Source organism: Ursus maritimus, unplaced genomic scaffold, assembly GCF_017311325.1.
Source record: "Ursus maritimus isolate PB19 unplaced genomic scaffold, ASM1731132v1 scaffold_15, whole genome shotgun sequence".
Lineage (NCBI taxonomy): Eukaryota > Metazoa > Chordata > Mammalia > Carnivora > Ursidae > Ursus > Ursus maritimus.
Window position 1 is genome coordinate 61,475,038 of NW_024423897.1, and position 15,638 is coordinate 61,490,675.

The 15,638-nt window shown below is 42.9% G+C and overlaps 1 pseudogene; it reads left to right on the forward strand.

The window, feature by feature from the left end:
• The first annotated feature begins 4,684 nt into the window (after window positions 1–4,684).
• LOC121102729 lies at window positions 4,685–5,221 on the forward strand (annotated as a pseudogene).
• The last annotated feature ends 10,417 nt before the right edge of the window (window positions 5,222–15,638 follow it).

The following is a 15,638-nucleotide window of genomic DNA, read 5'->3' on the forward strand; positions in this document are numbered from 1 at the left end:
CCCCTCTCTGTTGTTCGCTCCCCTTCTCCGTCTCTTGCTCTTCTGTCTCCCTGTGCTTGTGTCCCTATAGTGCATTGAATGGCACTCCTCCAAAACTCATGCCCACTGGGACCTCGGGATGTGACCTTGTGTGCAGAGAAGGTCTTTGCAGATGTAATGGAGATGAGCTCTTCCATCTCTAGGAGGGCTTTAAATGCAGTGGCTGGTGTCCCTGCTAGCGGATGAGAGCACAGACTCCCACGGAGGACAGATGGAAGTGATGCAGCCTTAAGTCAAGGGACACCGGAAGCCACCAGAAATGAGAAAGATAAAGGAGGAGGCACTCCCAGAGCCTTCAGAGGGAGTGCAATCCTGCTGACACCTTTACTTTGTACCCCCACCTCCAGGACAGAGAATCAACTTCTGTTTCAGGCCGCCTGGCTTGTGCTGACTTATTACAGAGCCCCGGAGACTAACCCACTCCCTCTTCACCATCCAGACTTCCAAACATCAACATCTGTCATTCTGTGCTATGGAAGATCTCCTCCCACTCACCCATGGTGTGTGTGTGGACATATGTGTGCACGTATGTGTGTATGTATATGTATATGTGCATGTGTATATACGTATGTGTGTATGTGTGTGCGTATGTGTGCGTGTGTATGTGTGTATATATGTATGTGTGTATGTAGGTATGTGTGTATGTGCATATGCATTTATGTGCATGTTTACATGTGTATGTGTGCACACGTGCATGTGTGTATACATGTATGTGTGCGTGCATGTGTTGTGTATGTATGTGTGCATGTGCATGTGTACATGTATTTATTTATGTGTGTACATGCATATACATGTGCATGTGTGTGCGTGTATAGGTGTGTACATGCATGTGCGTGCATGTGGGCATGTGCATGTGTGTATGTGTATCATGTATATGTGTGTGCGTGTGTGTGTATCTGTATGTATGTGTGCACATTTATTTTTATTTTTTAATTGCCTCTGTAGAATGGAAGATTGTCTATCTAATCTATGGACCAAGCATTACCTTCTGGGCATAGGGGTCCCTGATGGTGTTTTCCTGTCCCCTCCCCTAGATGAAATTTGCCAACAGTTGGAAAACTAACAAGGTGAAAAGGTGTTGGGACTTGGAAAAATGTATTAGAAATTATGAAACTTAAAATTACAGCTCTGCATCATCAAAGAAACTTTATTTTTGGAACTGATACGACAGACTCTGCGGAAGACAGTTTGGTGGTTTCTTAGAAAAGCAAATGTGCTCTTTCCATATGATGCAACGATCGCACTCTGACATTTACCCAACAGAGCTGAAAACTTGTGTCGACAGAAAAACCAGCACATGGACGTTTTTCGCAGCTTTATTCATAACTGCTAAAACTTGAAGCAACCAAGTTGTTCTTCAGTAGGTAAATGAATAATCTGGGGTCCATCTGGACAATCAAATGTTATTCAGGGATAAAAGGAAATGGGCTACCAAGCCATAAAAAGACATGGAGGGATCTGAAGTGCATGTTACTAGATGCAAGGCTACCATATACTTTAGGATTCCAACTCTGGGACGTTCTGGGGAAAGCAAAACTGTGGAGACAGTAGAAAGATCAGTGGTTGTTGGGGTTCAGGGAAGAAGGATGAATAGGCAGATCACAAACGGTTTTCAGGGCAGTGAAATACTCTGTGTGATACTATAATGGTGGATTCATGCCATTATGCATTTGTCCAAACCCATACAATATACAACAGCAAGATTAAATCCTTGGGTAAACTATGGGCTTTGGGTGGCGATGGCATGTCCATGCAGGCTCATCAACTGTAACAAATGTATCACTCTGGAGGGTGTGTTGAGGGTGGGGGAGGCTATGCTTGGGGGGAGGGGCAAGGGACTTCTGGGAAATATCTATACCTTCTGCTCAATTTTGCTGGGAATTTAAAACTCTTCCTTAAAAAAATAAGTCTTAAAAAAAACCTTAAATATGTTAGAATTGTAATTTTCATTTAAATAATCTATGGTTTAAAATTGTTTTATAGTACACATATAGTGCATACATTAGTAAGAGCCACACACATACAGGATATATAGTATGCGTGTGCTTGTCGACATTTACTCTGGAACAGTTTTAAATATACTTCCTTACCTTGTCAAAAAGCAAAGGATTGTTTTAGTTTCCTCTGCATTTATGATATAAATCGCCTTGAAACTTTGGGGAAATAATCTCAGCTATAGCAGATAGAACATTCATGGGAAATTCTCCAGTGACTTTTACTCACTTTTCATAAGTAGAATGTGAGCTATTTTCCTGCTTTGTTAATAGCTATATGTACTTTCCATTCTTTAAAGTTTCAATGATTAGGATCAATTTTTAATTTTTCTAGATATAGATGCTCCATTATACATTTCCTATGTAATAAATTTGAATTTCTATATTCATTAACCCTTCAGTAGTCTTTTTTCCATGACAGTGTATGGCAGTCTTGTGGGTTCCCAGTGCGTCTCCTAGCTGGCCTAGACACTCGGTAGAGATGACCCTATTCCACTGACTCATGCCATAAGCATTTTGCAGAATGTGCTTGCAGCTCATCTGAAAATCTGGGGTGGGGAACGGAGTAAGATTTTATTAGTTCACATCTTATTATTTTTTAAGCCAGTTTCTGGTGTCCATATGGCCAACGCAGATTCAATTTTCCAGAACAGATGCCCCTGGGCCTTGGTCCTCCAGAATCTATGCCACATGCACACAGACTCTTCCTTTGGAGAACACAGATGGCCAACCATGGGAAGCAACCTTGGAAGTGCCTAACTGAGGTCCAGCAAGGTGTTGCCTTGTGGTATTGGGTTGGTCCACTCAGGCTAATGATTTTAAAGTTAGGGAGGCCGGGGCTCTGGCCCCCTTTATAGCTGAGACCTGATGACCTCCACACACGTTTCCCTGAGGACACAGAAGGACACCATGGAGGATGATGTCCACTCACTCATTGCTGCCTAACCCTGTGGCCTCTGCACTGCTGTGTCTGGTTTTGGGGGAAAACTGAAGGGAAATGTGCTTCTCACCTGTCTTTAGACTTGCCATCTGCCCAGCTCAGGTGCACTCTCAGAGGAGAACAGGGTGGTTTGGCTTGCTTCTATCCCCAAAGGAGCCTGTACTTTTATAGTGATTGAATCTGGAGAAGATGCCAAAGGCCTGCGTGGAACACTCTAACAGCTCATTCTCACCACAAATCAGAATGATTTTCTATACAGAGTAGATAATGGATGGATAAAGGTGTTTTCTAATTAATCATAAATACTAAGTATATGACAATACTAATTAGTATGATATATGTGATTAAATAAGACTATCAATAACCAAATTTTGATAGCAAGAATGTGGAATTGGTTGTGATTAGTCTTTTTGACCAAGCTAGAAAAGTTGCCTGGAGAGAGTAATAGAACATATCCAAATAAATTTTATGTGATTTCAAATCTTCCAAGAAGCTTTGAATAAGAGAAATCACTATTGGTAATATTAATGATTTTTTTCCCCAATAGCACATGGCATCTTAACAATGGGACTGTTTTCATGGAGAGAGAGACTTAGGAAGGAACATTGAGTATGTGTCCTTTCAGCCAAATTTTATAAAAATGACAAGCACAGAAAGAAATCCTGCAGGTCATTATACTCAACAAAAGGCCAGCAGCATGCTGTCCCCATGAAGAACTGGTAAATTCTTAGATGACCAACCAACTTGGGGAACATAAGAGTGAGAAATCATAGTCCCAAATACAAGACAAACTCCCTACAAAGATGACAGTAATTCCAGAGATATTCCAAATTGAGAGAAAAATAAATACCATGAAACAGCACACTAGGAGAGAAACAATGCCAGTCTGGGAAATCAGTTGCATTGTGGGGAAAACTGTCCTCAATGTAAATAGAAGCAAACAACCCAAAAATTTCAAACACTTAGAAAAACTAACACGATAAAAGAGAAACTTTAATGTAAATAACAGGAGAACCAAAACCCGAGAGAACAGAATAAAACAAATGGAAAAAATCTTTAAAATAATTAAAACAGATGTCCTAAGAGAGATTAAAGAGGAAATCACATACAAAGAAGATGAGATCCAAAAACAAAACAAAACAAAACACTAATGAGTCTTTAATAAATTGAATCGAACAAACAGAAGAGAAGATGTGGATGAGGGTCAAATCCAGGGAGCTGCGAGATTCATGTCACTCAAAACCACGAACGCCCAGAGCCCCTAGGAGGCCTGACGAGTACATGCACAAGTTACAGTGTGTGCTCAATGGAGTCCCAGGGGCAGCAGAGGAGAGGAATTTATCTTAAAATATCAGTAGAAAGAAGGAGGAGGAGGAGAATAAATTTTCCCAGAAATTCTTTAATTTAAATATTTCAGATTAAAACACCTGCCTGTGCTCTGCCACGCCATACACGCAGACACACGAGGTTAAGTATCATAAATTCTAAGATGCTTACCTACTTCTAAAGGCATACCTCGATTAAATTTTAGAACTGCACAGATAAAAAGAAAACAGTAAAGTCTTTAAAAAAAAACTAACTAAATGTCTGAAAAATGAACAAGAGTTAAGTTGGCTTCAGACTTCTCCTTGCTTTGCTACGTGACAATACTTACGGCTTTGAAGCTCAGAATAAGATATTTTGAAGTGGCCTTGAGAGGTGATCTCTCAAGATGGCTTGCTCTTCACATGACCCAGAAAACCCTACAAAACCATGCAAATCAGGAGGTCAAATCTTTGTGTTCACTTTGGTAACACAAGTGAAAGTGCCCAGGCCATCAAGGGTACGCACATCCGAAAGGCCACCCAGTATCTGAAAGACGTCACTATGCAGAAGCAGCGTGTGCCTCTCCCTCACTGTGGTGGTGGAGCTGGGAGGTGTGCCCAGGCCAAACAGTGAGTCAGTGGCCCAAAACAGTGCAAAACTTTTACTGCACATGCTTAAAAATGCAGAGAGTAATGCTGAACTTGCGGGTTTCAATGTAGGTTCTCTGGTCTCTGAGCACTTCCAGGTGAATAAAGCCCCCGAGATATGGTGTAGAACTTACAGGGCTCATGGTTGGATTAACCACATGAGCTCTCCCTGCCACATCAAGATGATCCTGATGGAAAAAGAGCAGATTCCTCCTAAACCAGAAGAGGATGGTGAACAAAAGAAAAAGATACCCCAAAAGAAACCGAAGAAATGAGAACTTATGGCCTGGGAGTGAATTCTGCATAAAATAAATGCAAGTAAAAGTAAAAAATATATATATGTTTTAAACCTAGGACCATTTACCAAATAAGATAAGCCTTTAATGTTTGAAAACAAAAGAATGGCAGTGTTTGTAGACATTGTCAAACATATTGAACAGCAAACTCAGATTGCCACTGAGAAAATATTCCTTGAGAATGTACTCAGGCAAGGCAAAACAACCAGCCGTGGAAAGCAAAATGCAGGGTTTAAACAATGATGACAAACTCAGAAATCGGGAAAATTGATCTTTACATACAAGTACTCTTTGAGTCATAATGAGACCGTAACTGATTCAAACAGCTATTGCTTAAGTTATTTCTAACACTAATGCTTTGTGCAGAATAGTAAGGGCAGGTACTGAGTTTAGATATTCATAGAACAATGCAATTTAAAGTGTGTTTACCTAACTTAATTTCACATGTTAAAATTTTAAGAGAACTGCCAACATAAAATAAGGCGACAAAAATGAGTCTAAAGATACCCAAGGGCAATGAGATCATTACGTGGGATTGGTTAAACTCAACTATTTCAAGAAAGAGTCCAACATTGGAGAGGCTTCCCAACTATGCTCATTTTGTGTCTTCATTATATATTGCTGGGTAAAATATCACCCCCAAACTCAGCTTAAAATGGTAGACAGTTATTATGTCCCGGCCCCTGAGCCAGGAGTCTGGGTGAGGCTGAGCTGAGCTGTCCAGTTTCAGATCTCCCACTGTTGTGGTCAAGAGGTTGCCTAAGGCTGTGGTTTCATCTTAGGCTCGACTGGGGCAGGACCCAAACTCACTCGGTGGTTGTCGACAGGATTGAGTTCCTCGTTTGTTGTTGGCCTGCAGGTTTCCATTCTTTGCTGGCTCGTTTTTGCTACATGGGGTAGCTCAGAACACGGCAGCTTGTTTCATCAGAGGGAGCAAGTGAGAAGAGCCAAGGACAGTGGGAAAGCATGACTCTTTATAACCTCATCTTGGAAATGGCAATCCATCACTTTTGCCAGGTTCTGCTCCTTAAAAGCAAGTCACTAGATGAAGCCCATCTTCAAGGACTTGGATGCCAGGAGTGGAGATCATTTGTAAGCTTGTCAGGGGCTGCCCACCACAAGTGACAAGCAAACACAATGCAAATCAAGAAGCAATCTGGCATGGAAATGGTAATCAGGAAGCTATCAGAGAAAATAGGGTTCATGCAAACAGTGATTAACAAGAACAAATGGGTTTGTTATTATGCAGCTTGCTATGTGTATAAACACGAAATCTACCAAGGAGTTACAAGTAAATAAAACATGTTCCTCTAACAAAGGAACTTTGAAATAAAGCAAAAGTTCATTGAAATACAAGGAGAACGATTTGAACATTCTTTGCTCAGATGAACTATCCCCCAAACAAATAAGGATACACTTTTGCTTCCAATAATAATCCTGGCCTGAATATGATTGTGAGGTTTGAGTACAACCAGAAGACTGTGTCTGTTCTTTTCAAACAGGAAAATATTACAAAAATTGTATGAATTAGAGACATCCTTAAGAAAATGTTAATAAATGCTAGTCCCCAATAGAGTCATGTAAGCCAAATCCTTCAAGAATAAAAGAAAAAACAGATGAGCATTTTAAGGAAATCACAAAACTTGGAAATTTACAAACAATGTATTAAATAACTCATAGCTTAAAGAAAGAAAACTTTAAAAAATATATCTTCGTGCTATGCAGCAATGCTAGGAAAAAAAAACATACTCCCATACATTCTTTGTGGGGCTGTGAATTGTTTGACTTTTGACAAGCAATCTGGAATTGGCTATAAAAATCAAAATAACATACTTTTTGGTCTAGCAGTCTGACTCCTGGCAATCTATTCTAAATAATTAAGATCACCAACGTCTAAGACAGTATCTACATGTATACATCTGTATTGTTTGAAGTGACCAACGTTTGAAGTGAAGCATATGTACACGTATGGAATTGAAGACCAGATCCCAGTTCTGCCTGACCACGAGTGGGAGAATAGCCATGCAAGAAAGCATAGGGCCTCAGGATAGCCCGGAGCGGGGGACACATGGCCTTGTGGAATGAGCAAAACTACTGTGAGCAGTGTCCAAAAACAATGTCTCCTCCATGACAAGGAGGAAAGCAAGAAGAATACTCTGTCCCATTTGTGTTGCATAAATCCACACACTCGTCCTGGACGGTCAGCACAGAGGGTCTGCAGTGGCGGGGGCGGGGCGCTAAGGATCTGCAGTTGGAGAAGCTGCACAAATCGTCAGCATGGGCTTCACCTCTTATTCATAGTGAGAAATGTTTGTAAATTATCTGGGGGAGAACAAAAGCTTAAATCATACACACGTGTGTGTACATTCATATGCATGTATATATGTATTTATGTGTGTGTGTGGACAGTGTGTATATGTGTATGTATGTATTTTTCAAAGCCCAAATGCCTTCCCATGCACACACAGCACCGCATTCTCCTCCCCAAATGTCTACTTTTCTAGATGGTTAAATTAATTACAGGATTCTGTTTGTCTTCTTTCTTTCCAATAGAAACAGAAGGTTTGCATCTAAAAAAAAGATTCTGCTACAAGAATAGATCAAGAATGACAGAAATCATCAAGGGTTAAGTGACAGTCCCAAATTACACAAAGGACAGAGCCTCGGACCCATTTGGTCACTCATTCTTGATCAACAGGTGTCACAGATCCTGCCAGGCAGGTCTGGGCGGAGGCACTGTCTCCTGTCTGTGCCCACACTCAGAGGGCTGTCCTCAGCAAGTGACTGCCTGTGCCCACAGGTCCTCCCAAAACCCACTGAGGCCCTGGATGAGAGCCAGGCCCTGCCCTGTTGCCATGGAAACCGTGCACTGTCCTTGGTGCTCTGGTGCTCCAGTGTCCCACCTAATATGAGTGTAATTTATAGCAAATGTACGGCTTTATTTCAAGAAGTCATCATAACCACTCCCTGGCCCTTCAATCAAAGCTCAAACAACTGAAAAACTACACAGACATCGAAGAGACATCTCTACTTGAGGTCGGAATTCTTTAACTGAATCATAGGAATATTGAGTTTCAAGTACCAAAAGTGTTTGTTTGTATAGGAACTTTGATTAGGAACAGTTTATCTTAAAAACTCCTCTTCCTAATACAATATTATTTTTAATCATTTAGGAAAGAAATTATATATAAAAATATAGCATTTTCATTGTGTTTCTCCTCCCCAAAAGTCTACTTTTGTATATGGTTAAATTAATTATAGGATTCTGTTCATTTCCTTTCTGTTTCAGTTTCCAGCCTCAGAAATCATTAACTGCTCATTTGAAATACAATTTAAGAAAAAAATCATCCATTATGTTGGAGTATATGTATGTCTATTCTAAAATGTTCTATCAGTAGAATGCATTATAATACAATAAATTAATCTTTAAATGCAAGTATCTCAGTGTTCTGAGGTGGGTAAATAAGAATTTCCTCTCTCTCTGTCTCTCTCTCTCTCTCTCTCTCTCTCATTTTTTTTAAATAAGGCAGTTAAAGGACAGGAAGTAATTCCAGCAATCTAGTTTGGCACAGCTAGAGGGAGGTTGAAATGCATTTGAGCTGAGGGGCCCAGGCTGGAACGGACACCCCGAGGGCCTCCCGGGTCTGCAATGAGGAATTAGCAGACAAGGCAGGTGTTCTTGGTCTGGAAGGGAGCAGGGTGGTACTTCTCTTATGCCCCCCTGGGTTGTAAGAGCATCGCTGCCCCCATGTTGAATACTGCACAATAAAGCCACATTCTCTTGGGGTACAAATTGTCAAAACCCCGCAGCACCTGAACAGAGACCACATCTGCCCAAAGAAGGGCAGGATTTTAAACAGTACTGATTATATTGAGCAAAAGACAAACCTTTCACAAAATTATGAGAAAGATGCCAGGCTGCTTGAAAGCACTTCACTTCTCTGCTTCCTTTCTTCACATTGCCCCCTGAGACCCAGAATCTTCCGGCCCCTGCAGCCTTCCTGAGGCAGCGTGCCCCCACCCAGGGCCACCCTCTCAGCCTGGGCAGCTCCCTGTGAGGTCTGGAGTCTCCTGAGATAGGCCTGCAAGGCAGGGCTGGGATCTGTGTGCTGAGGGAGTGTAGGTGTGGCCCCTTAGGGCTGTGTCGTTCACGCTACAGCATGGGAGGTGGGCCTTCTCCAATGTGATCAGAGCTCCAGCCCTTCTAGGGGCCAAGGTGAGTGCCCTCCTTCAGCACCTGCAAGGTCACCGTTAGCCGCCTCTCCCTCCTCTCTTTGAGTACCTGTACCTTCCCCCAGGTGTGCAATGGCATGCTCCTGCAGCTCTAGTATACTGATTTACAAACATGTTTTTTTCCTTTATCTAATGTACCCTGGTGTTATCAGTAGGATTGTGTCCTGCCCACAAAAGACAGGTCGAAGTCCTAACTCCCTGTACCTGTGAATGTGACCTTATTTGGAAAGAGGGTTTTTGCAGGTACAGTCAAGATGGAGTCGTGGGGCGGGCGGGATCCACTAGGGCTGGAGTTCTTGCAGGAAGTCAGAGACGGGAGTAGGAGACCATGTGCATGGGAGGCAGGGGCTGGAGCCGAGCAGCCTGAGCCAAGGAGCTCAGGGACTGTCACCACCAGCAGAGGCTGAAAGAGGGAGGATGAGCACTAGCCAGGATCGCAGAGGGCGTGCGGGCGGCGCTGTCCGCACCCTGAGCCCAGATGCAGGGCACCCAGACGGCGAGTTGGTGATTTCTGTTGCCGTGAGCCAACCAGATCCTGGATCTTCGTGGCGGCAGACCCGGCAAACGGATGGACCTGCCTAGAAAACTACACGCATCATTTACAAATACCCAAAGCACGTTCTACTTAACTTCAATTAAATCAAAGACTTCCTAACAAAAACCAGAGAATTTTATGTCTGTCCCAGAAACTGTCGCCTCGGTACACCTTGGTATGACCCCATCTCTGTTCTTCCCACTTCATCGGGGCGTGAAGTTATCTACGGAAAAGGTTTGTCTTGTTTTGTTTGTACAGAAATGACTGACCTCCTGCTTTCCACAGCTCTTCCTCACGCAGAATGTTAGCAAGAGTTCGCGTACTGTTTTCCTCAAGTGATCTACTCAAGGAAGATCGAGACACGTTGCCACCTGTGAAATGAGCACTGGTATCATTTCTGTGCTGAATACGCAATGAGGAAGACAGAGGTAGCTGAGGACACCCACCTGCACCCCTGAGCTCCTGTGCCCGGCCGGTGAGTCCCCTGCTGCTCCGGGGCCTGGTCGGGCAGGCTGGACGCTCCAGGGTGGGGGGCAGGCATTTCCGGCACCCACACCTCCTCCAGGCAGCTGGTCCGGGGAGGAAGGTGTGACCTCAGCCCTCCTGCGGCAGAGCCCCAGGTGAATGCCCATCACGAGGTTCTCGGGCTGTGCAGGCTTTTACTATCTGCATATTTATTTCACCTCTTAAATGAAATCCAATTTGAGGCTATTAATATTAATGCACGGAGATAATTCTGATGATGAATTAATAAAACACTTGGCCTCTCAATGTGCTGTTTGCTCTTACATTTAATGATGCTCTTAACTGGAAAGAGGAAGAGGCAGAGCAGGCTCCACCTGGAGCCTGGAAATTAGAAACCACTTCATTGTTTTGAGCTCGCTGCTTTAATGACAATCAATAGAATCGATCTGGGAGAAGAAAAGTATTTACTCAAGCTCTTCCACGTGCTGCGCTCCCTGTTTAGATTTCTCAAGCATCATCTGAATACAATATTTCGTCAAGGTCCTACATCTGCTAATGAATTACATGCTGAACGAATTTTTCACCCGTCCCCCCGCCCCCTGACCCCGCTCCCCGCACGGTTTTGGTACCACAAAATACTGCTTTCCCCTAATAACAGCACAGAACTGCGCGGCCAGGGCAGAGAAGGGAGGCGTTGCCGCAAAATCAAGAAGCCATCTCCGCTGTGGTCGGATTTGCTTGCAAAACAGACAGGATCCTTGGCCCTCCCTTTCCCAAAAATAATTCCTGGCTGGTGGTCTTTTGTTGTTCAAATGAAGATAATTTACCATTCACCCTCCACTGGATTAGTCATTGAAAAGACAATTTAGCTTCAATTAACTTAACTAGATTTAGCATTAAACTTCAGCTAAATACACGTTCAGTTCAACAGTCATTCAACAAATATGTGTTAAAGTCCTCTAATTAGGGTGGTTTCTCAGTTGATTAAAAACAACAACATCCACAATCTATTGTTCTTGGAACCCCTCCCAGACGCAAGCACGTCCGTGTCCAATACGCAGCCGGAGACTGCTCTCGAAGGAAGAGACTATTACCCATTTTACCAGGAATGAAAATTAAGATCTCACACGGAAGCCATTAATATGAAGCCAACGACTCCAAGGAGCTAAAAGAAACAGGCTAAATCAAGATGGGATGAATCGTAAAAAAAGAATCACTGCTCAAATAAGGTGATGTGAGCAAGAAAAAGCACCAGCCAGCCTGTTCCTCAGCTTGCAAAATAGACACTTTTAAAGCCCATTTAAATTTTAGGACAGCCAGCAGGATAAGACAAAAATCTATTTGGGGCCGAATTGATTTGTTCACTGTCATTTACAAGGAGCTTCATAGCATATATTCTCCTATTAAATTGGAACGAGCTGTTACATGGGGAACAAGCCACGGGTTTGTGTTTGTCTCGCAGTGTTTAAAGGGCACCTGCTTCAGATTCGAAGCCTCGCTGGGTCTTTCTCTATTGCAAGATGAAAGGGGAGTACGTTTTAATCACTGGTGATCATGCATGTCTAGGAAAGTAGCAGGAGGGTGCATGGGGGTCGCCAGGTGGACGGAGCTCCACCAAGAGCTTTGGGGGCCGGTTTTTCTAACGTGTGTGACAGCGCTGGCTGAACAGTCCTTGGAACTGCTAACCTCAAAAGGTCCATTCATCTGAGCACATTACCAGGAACAAATCCAGCATGGTGGAAAACAGACTTATATGAACACATTGTAGCAAATGCATTGACAATCTCACACACGCACGCACACGCACACACGCACACACGCATGCACACGCACATGTCGCATATACACATTTGTAATATATGATACATATGATACATATATATACTTTCTGCAAACAGAAAATGTTACCACAACGTTTTCAGTGGTTGTCAGCCATTTCACCTCCTTAAAATATGCTCTAAATTACTGTGATACGATATTTTTTTGTCTACTGACAAATGTAGCCACAACACAAGTCTAGAAAGTCACACATGATGTAAAAGACGAAAAACCCTCAAATGTCATTAGTGTAAAACTCACGCACACTAGGCAGAGTCGTGGCATAGAGCACGCGGAGGAAGCAGTCCTGGGAGCCATGTCCACAAAAGTCCCAACTGGACCTAAACCACCAGCCGAGTTTCCCACCTGAGAAGAGCCTGCACTGGCAATATGCATTGGGTTTTCGTTAACTGTGGATTCTACTCATTCACAACCCACACAGAGATTTCGGGGATTAAAAATACTAACAGTTAATCATAGAAACACACATGGACCTTAGGACCAGAGTCTGTGGTTTAAGAGCAGAAGGGGGACAGCCCTTCACAAACAGTGGAGCAAGGACACACAGCAGCCACCGGACTTGTCCGCTGGGGTCTGAACGGTTGAAAGAAAGAGCAGTCTCTCAGGCAGGCCAGTGGGAGAACCCCAGGAGCCATCCCCGCGGGGGTCCCCTCTGGGGTCATCCCGGCCGGGGGCGCACGGAGCCCGACTCTGGAACCTGCTCTGAGCTGCCGCGGAGCCGAGCGTTTGAGCAGCTGCCCGCCCCTCTGAGGGCAGCACGGGGGTCCACCCTTGGCCGCTGTGAACGCTGGGCCTCTAGTCAAATAGCTCCATTTTTTCCACGAAGTCTTTTTGGAAAAGGTGTGGTATAAATACACAAATACATAAAATAAAGTGCAATGGAGTAAAATAAAATAAAAATATTTTCCACCTCCTACCACCTTCACCATGGCTCCACGGATCAGATTTATGCTGGAGGGGAGGAGATAGCAAGTGAAAAATGAAAAACAATTTCATATTTTAAATTTATGAGACTGGAGGATAATATATCACTTTTTTTCCCCTCCAGCTCGCGGCAATAAATTGTCTATCGCCTATTCGGTATGTTTTCTGTATCACTCAGCCGGCTCGGTTTCAGTTAACACCTTTAGTATTAACTAAATTGTTCATTTCAAAAGTGCTGCTGCATAGTTAATTATCTGGGGGAAGAGCTGGTCCTATTTTTCTAGACGTAAACAGATAACGTAGAAAGAGAGAAAAGGCAGACCGGAGCCTTGCCCGGCACCTCCCCACCCTTGGTGTCTATAAAATGCTTTCCCCAAGCTTTGAGGTGATGAAAAGGACAGGGGATGGGGTCTAAATCAGCTAAGCTTGATATGATGCCAAAGCCTTTGGCTAAACAGAGATTGACTTAATTCTTTCCATAATGACTTTGGTCCGGAGCGCTTCTCCACCACAAGAGGGAGAAACCCAACAGAACAGAGAAAATCTCCTCAGTCGGGTTATCTTGACTCTGCTCCAGGCAAAACCTAGAAATATTTTTTTAATCGAGATTCTCTACAGCAGCTCTTTCCAAATGCCAGTATCCATCATCGCTGACTGGATCGATAGCTGTGTTTTGGCCCCAGTCTCCTGCGAGAGATGGTATGCCATCAGTGATAGACAAATATCACAGTTAAGCAAAGTATCCAGCCAGACCTAGTAACATTTTTATTGATTTTTGTTGTGCAAATAATGTCTTTTTGGGCTGAATAAATGGCTTTGAGCCAAACAGTCATTGTTTATGATTCCAAAATGCAATAAAGGGACAGGAAATATATTATGGCCAATGTCTCAAGGCACACAACATAATCATCCTTTGGTAGTAAAAAACTAGCCATCTGAAACCAAGAGTGCATATTTATCCATGCTTAAAGGTGCCTGTAGGACTTGCAAATCTTACACAAAATGTCCTGTTAGGAAACAGATGGCGTTGCCCTCTAACCCTATTGAACAACTACTAGAAAACCGAGCAAAAAAATAAGCACCATATTTCTTCAATCAATACAAAGAAAACAGTTTATTATACTCCCTTCAAATGAAATATCAAAGTTGCCAAAACAGCACCCATTCACTTTAAAAGAAAACACATCAAAAAACTCCCTGACTTTATCAAATGCTATAGAATCAGAAAATATTTTAGTAAGGTTTTTTTTAAACCATACCCATCCAAAGTAACTGTGAGCTTGTTCCCCGTGGTAGCTCAGCAGAAAGTGGGCCGTTCGAGACTTGCCCCCGAACTAAAATAAGTCCTTTGTGTGGGTGGATTTTGGCATCCTTATGTCTGCGTTAGACAGCCTGGTTTCTCAAAGGGGTAACGGAGGTGGGCTCACACTCACCTCTCTGCGTGATGCGCTCTCGCTGCATGTTTTTGTTCAGACCCGAACAAAATCACGGTGTTGCGAGGGTTCCCACGCATCCGGTTCACAGATCCAGCGCACAGCCCCACGATGAAGAACGTGCAATTGTGCTGGATTCCTGCAAGAACTCTGCCTCCGGGAATCAGCGCGATCTGGCGGAATTAGACCTCCCAAGTCCTGCAAAAGCGAGCATGCATTCCAAAACATGGGATTGTTCCGCCCTTTATGTCCTGCCATGGATACACAGAAAAGGGGAAATTCAGCTGTACCTGTTTTCTGTGTGTGCTGAGATTTATTCTTGTACTTATCATTGGACTCGTACTTTCTCTTTTCAGAAGTATAAGGGTTATTTAACGAATAAACAATCAGTTGCATCCTATTTTAAATTATTCATTTATTTATATTATGGCTACTTATTGAATTACTTCTCCATGAACTAAAGCGTTTATTTTTTCAAAGAGCATTTCATATGTTATCAGAATATACTCGATGCCAAAAACACGGCAGCTCAGAAAACAGATTTTAAACAAACTCCCAATTTTACTACCCTAGCACTAGAAACATGATTCTTTTGTTACGTGTCTGTTGTAACTACCCGTGCATACCTCTGTGGGGGATAATATGTACCTATGTATTAAGCAAAATGTTCCCTTCTTACCTAGTGCGTGTCCCATTGTCTGTTTAGACACTGAACAAAATGAGTTCTCACACACACGAGTGCTAACCCGAGGCCACGTCCTTGACAGAGGTCAAGGACCTCTCGCCCACCTCCCAGCGCCACAGCCAGGACTGAACAGCGGTGTTCTTTTGAATCCAAGCTGATCTGGCGGTAAAATTTATCTCACAATTTTAAGTTTTATTTTTCTTATTTCTAGTGAATCTGAATATTTTTAGAAGTCCACTCACTCCTCTATCTTTTGTAAAACATGATTATTATCAATTCTCATTTTTATTGTTATTTATATTT